Source organism: Myotis yumanensis, unplaced genomic scaffold (genome assembly GCF_028538775.1).
Source record: "Myotis yumanensis isolate MYYU_CA2020_CCGP unplaced genomic scaffold, mMyoYum1.0.hap1 SCAF_1, whole genome shotgun sequence".
NCBI classification, from domain to species: Eukaryota; Metazoa; Chordata; class Mammalia; order Chiroptera; family Vespertilionidae; genus Myotis; species Myotis yumanensis.
Window position 1 is genome coordinate 112,738,907 of NW_027223752.1, and position 12,381 is coordinate 112,751,287.

Consider the following 12,381-nt stretch of genomic DNA (forward strand, 5'->3'; position numbering starts at 1 on the left):
GCATTTTTTCATATGTCACTTGGCCATTTGTATGCCCTCTTTGAAGAAATATGTATTCATGACTTCTCCCCATTTTTTCATTGGATTGTTTGTCTTCCTTTTGTTGAGTTGTATGAGTAATTTGTATATTTTGGCTATCAACCCCTTATCAGATAGATCAGTGGTAAATAGGTTCTCCCATACAGTGGGTTCCCTTTTCATTTTGTTGGTGGTTTCTTTTGCTGTGCAGAAGCTTTTTATTTTGATGTAGTCCCATTTGTTTACTTTCTCCTTAGTTTCATTTGCCCTAGGACCCTGGTCGGCAAACTGCGGCTCGCAAGCCACATGCGACTTTTTGTCCCCTTGAGTGTTGCTCTTCCACAGAATACCACGTGCGGGTGTGCACGTACAGTGCGATTGAAACTTCGTGGCCCATGCACAGAAGTCGGTATTTTGTGGAAGAGCCACATTCAAGGGGCCAGAGAGCAGCATATGGCTCACGAACCACAGTTTGCCGACCACTGCCCTAGGAGATGTATCTGTAAACATTGCTATGTGAGATATTTGAGATTTTACTTCCTATATTCTCCTCTAAGATTTTATGGTTTCAGTAGAGGCCTAATGCACGAAATTCATGCATGGGGTGGGGAGGGATCCCCTCAGCCCGGCCTGCATTCTCCTGCAGTTCGGGACCCCTCGGGGGATGTCGTGGCCTAAACCGGCAGTCGGACATCCCTCTTGCAATCCAGGACGCTGCATGCACCATTGACCATACTTTTCATACAGGTGAAAGGCATCTTGTTGTTGTATTGACAGCTACATTTTTTTTTGCCCTGATTATAAAAAGTAGTACATAACATGATCCTTCTGAGACAGTAGTACTATATTCCCCATCTATGGGTGGAAAACTGAAGCAGAGAGAAGTTAAGTAATTGGCTTTGTCACACAGTTAATAAGTGTCAGAATCAGGGCTGACCACAAAATGTGCAAGCCAGAGTCCATACATGTCATTGCTGCATCGTCCTGTTTTTTTAGTGTTAGAATAGCCTTGCCAGGATTTAATTTTTAAATCTAAGAGACTGTTCCCAATATATAGGGTAGGGTCCCTAGGCCTGGCCAGTGATCAGGGCCATCTGTGAGGCAATGTGGGCGGGGCAATTGCCCCTCTCTCCCCGCCCCACTGGCACCCGCCTTGGCTGGCGGCCTGGTGCCGCCCACTGGCCGGCCCCACCCCCCATCGCTGGTTGCCTCCCTCTCAGGATACAGGTGCTCAACTCTGCCCCCTGGGAGTCAGTGCACATGATAGTGACCAGTCGTGCTGCCATTCGGTTGATTTGCATATTAGAGATAGGATGCCTTATGTTTAAGTCTTTTATCCATCTTGAGTTTATTTTTGTGTGTGGTGTAAGTTGGTGGCCTAGTTTTATGTTTTCGCATGTGTCTGTCCAGTTTTCCCATTTGTTGAAGAGACTATTTATACTGCATTGTATGTTCTTGTCTCCTTTATCAAATATTAATTCACCATAATGGTGTGGGTCAGTTTATGGGGTCTCTGTTCTAATCCATTGGTCTATATGCCTATTCTTGTTCTAGTAAAAGGCTATTTTGGTAATAATGGCTTTATAGTATAGTTTGTTATCTGGCATTGTGATCCCTCCTACTTCGTTCTTCTTTCACAAGATTGCTACAGATATTCGGGGTCTTGTATGGTTCCATATAAATTTTTGGAATATTTGTTCTAGCTCTGTGAAGTATGCAATTATACTTTCACCACTGAATCTAAATTTCACCATTGAATCTAAAGATTGCTTTGGGTAGAATAGCCATTTTAATGATGTTAATTCTTCCAACCCATGAACATGGTATATGTTATATGTTTCTATTTGTTTGTAGCTTCCTTATTTCTCTCTCTCTTTTTTTTTTTTTGCGGGCGCCAGCACCAACTATCACCAGCTGCCCAAGTATCAAAAAAATATGCTTCCAAAATCTCTTGATGTCGACTTTGCATGTAGAGCAATCAAGCTGCTCTACATGTGGCACTCAGAACAGAACCCATTTTTCTTATTTCTTTTTTCAATGTCCTATAGTTTTCTAATCACGGGTCTTTTACCTACTTGGTTAATTTTATTCCTAGGTATCTTTTGTTGTTGTTGTTGCATTGGTAAATGTGATTGCTTTTTTAGTTTCTGTTTCTGAGAGTTCATTATTTGTATATAAAAATGTCATTGATTTCTGATGTTGATTTTGTATCCGGCTACCTTGCTGAATTCATTTATTAAGTCTAGTAGTTTCCTGGGAGAGTCTTCAGGGTTTTCTAAGTACAATATCATGTCATCTGTGAATTATGACAGTTTTACTTCCTCCTTTTCAATTTTGATGTCTTTTATCTGTTCTTATCTGATTGCTGTGGCAAGGACTTCTAGTACTTTGTTGAGTAAGAGTGGTGAAAGTGGACATCCCTGTCTTGGTCTTGTTGTTAAGGGAAACACTTTTAGTTCTTGCCTATTGATTATTGTTTTGGCTGTAGCTTTGTCATATATGGTCTTTATGTATTCCCTCTTTACTGAGCATTTTTATCAAAAATGGGTGCTGGATTTTGTTGAGTGCTTTTTCTGTATCTATTGATATGATCACATGGTTTTATCTTTCAGTTTGTTTATGTGATGTATCATATTTATTGATTTGTGTATATTCTACCAGTCTTGCATCCCTGGAATAAATTCTACTTGATCATGGAATATAATCATTTAATTTATTGCTGGATCTGATTTGCTAATAATTTGTTGAGGATTTTAGCATCTGTGTTCATCAGGGATATTGGCCTGCAATTTTCTTTCTTTGTAGTGTCTTTATCTGGTTTTGGAATTAGTATAATGCTGGCTTCATAAAAAGAGCTTGAAAGTGTCCCTTCCACTTGAATTTTTTGGAATAGTTTGAGGAGGACAGGTGTTAGTTCTTGGAATGTTTGTTAAAGTTCTACTGTAAATCCATCAGGTCCAGGACTTTTGTTTGCTGGAAGTTTTTTAATTACTGCTTCAATTTCATTGGTTGTTATTGGCCTTTTCAGGTTTTCTGATTCTTCTTGACTGAGTTTTGGAAGATTGTATGTTTCTAGGAATTTGTCCATTTCGCCCAGGTTGTTAGCATATAGTTGTTCATAGTACACTTATAATCCTTTGTAATTCTGTGGTGTCTGTTGTTATATCTCTCCTTTCATTTCTGATTTATTTATTTCGGTCCTCTCTCTTTGTTTCCTAATGAGACTGACTAGGGGTTCCTCAATCTTGTTTATCTTTTCAAAGAATCAGCTCTTGGATTTATTGGCCTTTTGTACTGTTTTGTTTTGTTTTGTTTTGTTTTTCAGTCTCTATGTCATTTATTTCCACTCTGATCTGCAATATTTCCTTCCTTCTACTTCCTCTGGGCTTTTCTTACTGTTCTCTTTCTAATTCATTTAGTTGTAGGGTTAAATATTTTATTAGTCCTTTTCCTTGTTTCTTAAGATACGCCTGTAGTGCTATGTACTTCTTTCTCAGTACTCCTTTCGCCATGTCCCATATGTTTTGAGTGGTTGTGTGTCCCTTTTCCTCTGTTTCCAGGAAGTTTTTAATTTTTTGTTTGATCTCATTGGTAACCCATTCATCCTATCTAATAATAGAGAAACATGGTAATTAACCGTAACATCACTACCCTTCCCATTGGCTAATCAGCAAGATATGCAAATTAACTGCCAACCAAGATGGCGGCCAGCAGCCAGGCAGCTGAAGCGAACAGGAGGCTTGCTTGCTCCAGTGATGGAGGAAGCCAACATTCCCTGCCTGCCGCCGCCCAGCTCTCAGCTGCACTCTAAGCAACTATGTTGCAATTATAGAAGCTAAACAAGCCGGCCAGCCTCGGAGCTGGAGCTGAAACAGTGTTTCAATTATAGAACCCAAACAAATCCAGATCAGCAGCCCAGGTCTCAGAGCTGGAGCCAAGCCTCAGAGCTAAAGCCGGCTCTCAGCTCCAGTGACAGCCATAGAAGGTAAATAAATCCCAGAATTAAAAAAAAAGAAAAAAAGGAGAGGTTGGTAGCTTCAGTCGCCCGCCAGCCTGAAAACAGCCCTCAGCCCCTCACCCAGACTGGCCAGGCACCCCAGTGGGGACCCCACCCTGAAGGGGGTGTGACCAGTTGCAAACAGCCATCATCCCCTCATCCAGGCTGGCCAGGCACCCAAGCGAGACCCCCACTCTGATCCGGGACACCGTTCAGGGCAAACCAGCTGGCCCCCACCCATGCACCAGGCCTCTATCCTATATAGTAAAAGGGTAATATGCCTCTCAGCACCAGGATCAGCAGAGCCGCAAGGCCTCCCGAACCTGGGATCAGCAGAGCCGCGAAGCCTCATGCCCCGTGATCAGCGGAGCCACGAGGCCTTCCGAACCCGGGATCCGTGGAGCCTCGAGGCCTCCTGGCACCGGGATCAGTGGAGCCATGAGGCCTCCTGGCACCGGGATCAACGGAGCCGCGAGACCTCCCGGCCTGGGATCAGCGGAGCAGTGAGGCCTCACTGCCCCGGTGTCAAGCGGAGCAGGGAGGCCTCCTAATACCGGGATCAGCTGAGCCGCGAGGCCTCCTAGCACGGGGATCAGCGGAGCAGCGAGGCCTCCCAGCACTGGGATCAGCGGAGCCGCGAGGCCTCCTGGCCCCTGTAGCAGCGTGACAGGGGGCAGCACCCAAACCCCCTGATCGCCCTGCGGCTCTGTATGTGACAGGGGGCGGGGCCACAGCCTCCCTATCTGCCCTGCTGTGTTCGTGACAGGGGAAGGCGCCCCAACCCCCTGATCGGCCCTGCTCTGTGCCTGATGGGGGGAGCTCCCCAACCCCCTGATAGGCCCTGCCCTGAGTGTGACAGCGGCAGTGCCCCAACCCCCTGATCGGCCCTGCTCTGTGGGTGCTAAGGGGCGACGCCCCAACCCCCTGACCCGCCCTGCTCTGTGTGTGACAGGGCACGGTGCCCCAACTCCCCTATCGGCCCTACTCTGTGCGTGACGGGGGAGCTCCCCAACCCCCTGATCGGCCCTGCTCTGTGTGTAACGGGGGGCAGCCCCCCAACCCCCTGATTGGCCCTGCTCTGTGCGTGACGGGGGGTGGCGCAGCAACCTCCCCATCGACCCTGCCTTGAGTGTGACGGGGTGGCGCCCCAACTCCCCAATCGGCCCTGCTCTGTGCCCAACCAGGGGCTGCACCTAGGGATTGGGCTTGCCCTCTGCCACCTGGGAGTGGGCCTAAGCCAGCAGGTCATTATCTCCCGAGGGGTCCCAGACTGTGAGAGGGCACAAGTGAGGCTGAGGGACACTCCCCACCCCCACCAGTGCACAAATTTTTGTGCACTGGGCCTCTAGTTGTTTAATAATATGCTATTTAGCTTCCATGAATTTGAGTGTTTTTTATTTTATTTTTTTATTGTAGCTGATTTCTGACTCCATGCCTTTGTGATCAGATAAGATGCTTGGTATTATATCAAGCTTCTTGAATTTGTATAGACTTGTTTTGTGCCCTAACATGTGTTCTTTTTTTGAGAATGTTCCATGTGTGCTTGAGAAGAATGTATATTCTGTTGCTTTGGGGTGACATGTTCTGTAAATACCAGTTAGATCCATCTGATCTAGTTTGTCATTTAAGGCCTCTGTTTGCTTGTTCATTTTTTGTCTGGAAGATCTATCCAGTGATGTCAGTGAGGTGTTAAAGTCCCCTACTATGACTGTATTGCTGTCAGTCTCTCCCATAAAGTCTGTTAAGAGTTTTTTATGTACTTTGGTCCTCCTATATTGGGTGCTTATATGTTTACAAGGGTTCTGTTTTCTTGATGAATCATTCCCTTTAGTATTATGAAGTGGCCTTCTTTGTCTCTTGTTATGGCCTTTGTTTGAAGTCTGTTTTGTCTGATATGAGTATTGCTACCCTAGCTTTTTTTTCCCTTTCCATTTGCATGGAATATATTTTGCCATCCCTTCACTTTCATTCTGTGTATATCTTGTGTTCTGAGTTGGGTCTCTTGTAGACAGCATAATATGGATCATGTTTTCTTTATTCTTTTTCTTTTTAAGTGATGATTTTTTAAAATATATTTTATTGATTTTTTACAGACAGGAAGGGAGAGGGTTAGAGAGTTAGAAACATCAATGAGAGAGAAACATCGATCAGCTGCCTTCTGCACACCCCCTACTGGGGATGTGCCCACAACCAAAGTACATGCCCTTGACCAGAATCTAATCTGGGACCCTTGAGTCTGCAGGTCAACGCTCTATCCACTAAGAGCCAAACCGGTTAGGGCTGGGTCATGTTTTCTTATCCATTCAGTCTCCCCATGTCTTTGGACTGGAGCATTTAATCAATATACATTTAAAGTTATTGACAGGTATGTATTTATTGCCATTTTTATTTTCTTTATGCCTATGGTCCTCTCTTTCTCCTTTTCTTCTTAACATTTCTTGCATTGCTGTTTTGGTGATAATGTTTTTCTTCAACCTTTCTTTGTCTGGAAAGCTTTTTATTTCATTTTAAATTGTAAATGATAGCCTTGCTGGATACAGTAATCTTGGATTTAGGTCCTTGCTTTTCATTACTTTGAGGATTTCATGCCACTCCCTTCTGTCCTGAAGTGTTTCTATTAAGAAGTCAGCTGACAATGTAATGGGAACTCCTTTGTAGGTAATTTTCTGTTTCTCTCTTGCTGTCTTTGAGATTCTTTCTTTGTCTTCAACATTTGCCATTTTAATTATGGTGTGTCTAGGTGTAGATCTGTTTGGGTTCATCTTGATTTGGGATTCTCTGTGCCTCCTGAACTTGTGTGGCATTTTCCTTCTCCAGGTTGGGTTTTCTGTCATTATTTCTTTAAGTGGGTTCTCTGTTCCTTGCTCTCCCTCTTCCCCTCCTGGTATTCCTCTATTGCAAATTTTGTTACATTTCATGTTGTCCCAGAGCTCCCTTAAGCTATCTTCCTGCTTTTTAATTCTTTTTTTTATTTGCTGCTCTAATTGGGTATTTATTTCTACCTTTTCTTCCAAATCGCTGATTTGTTCTTCTGCTTCATCCAATCTGCGCTTTTTAAAATATATTTTTTTATTGATTTCAGAGAGGAAGGGAAAGGAAAAGAGAGATAGAAACATCAATGATAAGAGAAAATCATTGATTGACTGCCTTCTGCACGCCCTCACTGGGGATTGAGCCTGCAATCCAGGCATGTGCCCTGACCGGGAATCGAACCATGACCTCCTGGTTCATAGGCTGATGCTCAGTCACTGAGCCATGCCAGCTGGGCCATTCAATGTACTTTTAATACTTTCCCATGTGTTCTTCATTTCTGTCTGGTTCTTGTTCATAGCCTCTATTCCCTTTTTCATGCTGTTGTAATTTTCACTACATTCCTTAAGCATCTTTATAACCATTGCTTTGAGTTCTATGTCTGATAGGTTGCTTGCCTCCATCTCATTTAGTTCTTTTTCTGGACATTCCTTCTTTTCTCTCATTTGGGTATTATGTCTTTGTCTCCCCATTTTATCTATCTCTTTGTATTTGCTTCTGTGTATTAGCTATAACTGTTATGCCTCCCTGTCTTTGTGGGATGGCCTCATGTAGAAATTGTCTTGAGGGGTTCAGTGGTGTAATCTCTTTGTTCACCTAAGCTGGATGCTCTAGGATTGCCCCCGTGTGTGTGTGTGTGTGTGTGTGTGTGTTATCTGGGCTCTCCTGTTGTAATTGGGACTTGATTGTTGATGTCTCATTAGTGGGAAGGATCACCCCTCCAACTTGCTGCCAGTGTGGATCAACCAGCTGTTATATAGATGCTGACAGAATGGAGTAAGACAACAGGGCCAAACCAAAAACACCATGAAAATCAAGCTACTCGATGCAGTAACAACAGGAAAGATTAAAAAGGAAGAAGAAGCCCTGGCCGGCTTGGCTCAGTGGATAGAGCGTCAGCCTGCGGACTGAGGGGTCCCGGGTTCGATCCCGGCCAAGCGCACATGCCTGGGTTGCGGGCTCGATTCCCAGTGGGGGGTGTGCAGGAGGCAGCCGATCAATGATTCTCTCTCATCATTGATGTTTCTATCTCTCTCTCTCCTCTCCCTTCTCGCTGAAATCAATAAAGAAATATATTTTAAAAGGAAGAAGGAAAGAAAGCAACACACAGGAAAAAATAAAAAGTATACTAAAAGACATGTGACCAAAGATTTAGAGGGGATATAAAAAAAAATAGAGAGAGAAAGAAGAAGATGAAAAGATGCCTAAATAGAGGTAAGGAAAATGCTAAAAGAACTACTATAGGAGGAAAAAAGAAGAGGAAACAAAATAAATGAACTAACATTAATGGAATTAAAACAGTAATAATGACTATAATAATATCTAGATAGGAAAAGTAAAATAGAAAAGAAATGAGAATAAAGAAAAGCAAAACTAAGAAAAATTAATAACAATTATAGGCTAAAGTAGAATAGAATCAAAGGAAACAAAGAAATTAGAGATATGCAAGAAGAAAGAAAAAAAAAGGAGACAAGAAACAAACAGAAAACAAAACACAGAAAATCCACTCTCTCTGTCACACACACACACACCAAAAAGCAAAACCATACACACTCAAAGACCTTTGGGTCCGCTTTTCATGGGGCTCACTAGATTTTGCTCTAATGTTGTTGAATCTGGTTCCTGGGCCTCCTAGAAGCTACTCTAGTGCAGGTGAATGTGAGTCTCTGGCCCTGGGCAACCTGATTGAGGTCCGAGAGGTTGAAGCCCCTAGTTGTCCAATAGTCGGGGACCCCTTATCCCAGAGGCTAGGTCTGCCTTGAATCTTCCCCCAATCAGAGTTGTATGTATCCACCTTGATTGTCTCTGTTCTGAGCTGTACTCTCTTCTGCCACAGAACTGGTCCCTCAGGTGTCCACTGCAGGTGCTCAGGGGGTCAGCAAGTATGTGGGGTTAGCAGGGGTGCACTATTGAGGTCCTGCTGGCATTCCACCGGCTGGTGGACCGATGATGGTGTCCAAGGTTAGTCTGGATGGTGACAAGGCTGTACTTCTAGCTGCTGCAGCTCCCCCCTTCAAGATGGTATGGTTTCTGAGCCAGAGCATTACCACCAGGGGAGTGCCTGTGGTGCTGGCAGGTTCTCTTTGTCCAGGACAGCCTGATCCACCCACCCTCAAGGCCCCTGCGAGATCTAACTGTCCCTCACACACACCATGCACTTTCACACACACCCTTCTCACTCCCATACTCACTCAGACTCTGCTTAACTCCAGTCCTGCCAGCTGCCATGTTTAATCCCTCTTCAAGTCTTAAAGACAGTTCTGAGGTCTTTTCTGGTGTCCTTCTGGTCTTGTGGGAAAGTAGCCAGGGTGTCTTTTTACCTTGGGTAAAAAACTGAAACATAACTTAGGTCAAAATGTTATCTTTAGCCTGTTGGAGGTCTGGACCCTGTAACCATTCAGGTCCAGGTTACTGTCTTCTGCTGCCTCACAGGTGTGAAGAGAGGTGGAGAGGTAGAGGTAACTCTCACAGACACCAGGGAGGTATTATTGAACAGCCCCCTGAGTCAGAGAGAGAGGGCTGTCCTCACCTTGGTACTTGTCATGCTCATATAAATGAATTTACACGAGAGACTTTGATTGCATTGTGATAAAGCCATTATATTAAAAAATTAAAGCATGCATAGCATATTTATTAAAGACTCAAGGCAAGCACAGATGAGCTCTCAGCTAATCTGAAGGGCAAGTTGGGTGGGGATTCAAGACATAATATACCCTCCTATCTATAGGTTTTTAAATTTCACTGCTGAATATCTTGGTATGGATTAATTTTCAAGGTCCCTTTTTGTTGTGGCCTTTCCAAAATTCATGAGAATCGCCTGGCCATTTTATCTTGCCAAGCCTTGAGACTGCTAGCTTTTGTTTCTAGGGAATAAAAAAATAAAACTGGCTCTTTTTTTCCCTTTCCTCTTCCTGATTTTTTTTTTTTTTTTAATGAGTGAGAAGTAGAAGACTCCTCCTTCTCTCTCCCTTCCCCCCTCCTTTCCTGCATTCTCTTATTAGGGACACTTTTAACCATTTGCTCTCAGGTGTCTTTGGTTTGGGGAAGATATTGGCTTGTTACTTACAAGCCAGCTGCTAATTGCCCACACTGCTTGGCCTTGTTTTAACTTTCCTGTCTCAGTTTCCCTGCCCTGAAATGTTCCTACCTTTTCATTATCCTGTAAGAGTAGAAGTATAGGGAGAGGGAAAGAGAGAGCGGGGGGAGGGGGGGGGGGGGGTTGGGAGAGGAGAGAGAGAGAGAGATGACTTCTAGAGCTAGGATTTAAAGCCAAAATTAATCAAAGTGATAGGACCCTAGGTTTCACATTTTCTCTTCCAGGGTTTTATGAACCCTGAGAAAGAAGATACCTACTTAAAAAGGCTCCTGTGGCCTCTCATGCAAACTGCACTTCAGAAAGAAGCCTGCACTGAACTGCCTGCCTGCATTGTTTCTGCCATCTGAGCCAGCCCTTATAAAGGAGTTCCTGGAATCCTATTTCAACTGAGGCTTTCCCCACCCAATCAGAGCTGTATATATCCCCATTCCAGAGAATGGCAGTTTTGCACCTTATTTTATACATTATAATCAAAGGAAGAGGCATAAAGGGGTTATATGAAATCCATTGGTGATAGAAATTGGAGGCCAGAGAAAGCAAACCAGGAAAACCTCTGGAATTGAGTAAAAAGTAAAATGAATAAACACTTCTTTTACATAGGTATGCACAGGATAGTTAACAGTCAACAATTAACATGATAGCAATAACAATGAGGGGATTTGTGATCTCCACTCTGGACAGTGGTTGTGCCTTGAGGTGTCCTGAGGTTTTAGAAAAAAGGAAATTACTTTGTTATTCCAAAGGCATTTTATCAGGTATGTTATCCTAGATGCAAAAAGACAGGCTCAGTTAAGGTGAAAATGGACCTTAGTTAGGAAAAATACTGCCCTAGGACATGACTACCACCATGAACTGCTTTTAGTTAGAAAGTTTTAATTCCAGACCATCTATTGTGGTTACTTTCTGTCTCTGAGTTTGTGAGGCCGCTACACGGGCCTCCCCTAAGCTTTCATGTTTAATATGTGGCTCCTTTTTTTGTCCATGGCACTAGAGTTTTTATAAAGATGTCTGATTTTCCTTCTCAAAACATACAATCTTGCCCTGGCCAGTGTGGCTCAGTTGGTTGAGCATCATCCTATGCACATGCCCAGATTGTGGGTTCGGTCAGGCCAGGGTGTGTGTGTGAAACTCACATCAATGTTTTCCGTTCTCCCTCTCCCTTTTTTCCTCTCAATGACAGAAAACTTCCCCCACCTGGTGAAAGAAATAGACTTACAGGAAGTGCAGAGAGTCCCAAACAAGATTTACCCAAAGAGGCCCACACCAAGACACATCATAATTAAAATGCCTAAGGTTAAAGACAAAGAGAGAACCTTAAAAGCAACAAGAGAAAAGCAGTTATCTACAAGGGAGTGCCCATATGATATCAGCTGATTTTTCAATAGAAACTTTGCAGGCCAGAAGGGAGTGGTAAGAAATATTCAAAGTGATGAAAAGGGAGGGCCTACAACCAAGATTACTCTACTCAGCAAAGCTCTCATTTAGAATTGAAGGTCAGATAAAGACCCTAACAGACAAGAAAAAGCAAAAGGAGTTCACCACCACCAAACCAGTGTTACATGAAATGGTTTTTTGTGTGTGTTTTTTAAATATATTTTTATTGATTTCCTAGAGGAAAGGAGAGGGAGAGAGAAATAGAAATATCGATGATGAGAGAGAATCATTGATTGGCTGCATCTTGCATGCCCCCTACTGGGGATTGAGTCTGCAAACCTGTCATGTGCCCTTGACCAGAATGGAACCCAGGACCCTTCAGTTCACAGGCCGATGTTCTGTCCACTGAGCCAAACCGGCTAGGCCCATGAAATGTTAAAGGGTCTTCTTTAAGAAGAAGAAGAAAAAAGATTAAAAATATGAATAATAAAATGGCAATAAATACAATTGAATCTAAAAATTAAAATAAATGAACTGATGAATAAAAGAGAACCAGGTATGGAAACATAGAACAGATTGGTGAATCACAGAGGGAAGGACAGGGGTGGGAAGAGATTAACCAAAGGGAATAGATAGATAGATACATACACACTATCCAGGGACACTGACAATAGGCTGGTGAAGGCCTTGGGCGGGGTGGGATCTGGGTGGAGGAGAGCAATGGAAGGGGGAAAAGGGGACATCTGTAATACTCTCAACAATAAAGAATTAAAAATAAAAACAACAAAGTGTAAACCCCAAGGTAATACCATTTTTCCATTCTTCCACGTACATGATATACCCATTTACTTAAACACCAGTTGAG

The 12,381-nt window shown here is 43.4% G+C and overlaps 1 protein-coding gene and 1 non-coding gene across 3 annotated transcripts in view; one reads left to right on the top strand and one right to left on the bottom strand.

Annotated features, from left to right (window-relative positions):
* The window catches only part of HMG20A (high mobility group 20A), a 140,929-nt gene that overhangs the window by 39,164 nt on the left and 89,384 nt on the right, over positions 1-12,381 (top strand). The window lies entirely within an intron of this gene.
* Positions 1,906-2,039, bottom strand: LOC139001427 (U11 spliceosomal RNA). The gene has a single exon (XR_011470014.1). It is a non-coding gene; the product is annotated as a U11 spliceosomal RNA (small nuclear RNA).